This window comes from Palaemon carinicauda, chromosome 23 (assembly GCF_036898095.1).
Source record: "Palaemon carinicauda isolate YSFRI2023 chromosome 23, ASM3689809v2, whole genome shotgun sequence".
Taxonomy (NCBI): Eukaryota; Metazoa; Arthropoda; class Malacostraca; order Decapoda; family Palaemonidae; genus Palaemon; species Palaemon carinicauda.
The window spans coordinates 97,039,639-97,039,878 of NC_090747.1; positions in this window are offsets into that span (position 1 = coordinate 97,039,639).

Here is a 240-nt window from a genome sequence, read left to right on the forward strand (position 1 = left end):
ATACATTTAATCAAATGAAATGGCATGATATTATGATGCAGATTTGGAAGAAATATTTAACACTTCGAAATTCTGGAAGCTAGGATGAGTTTACCCCCTCCTTTGGATACCTCCCTTACCCTCCCCCTTTCCTTCCACTCCCTCCAAACCCCTCCACTCCCTCCAAACCCCTCCCTCCCCCCTCCAAACCCCTCTTCTTCCACAGGTCACCGAGTCGTGTGCAGATCCTGCAGGAACCAA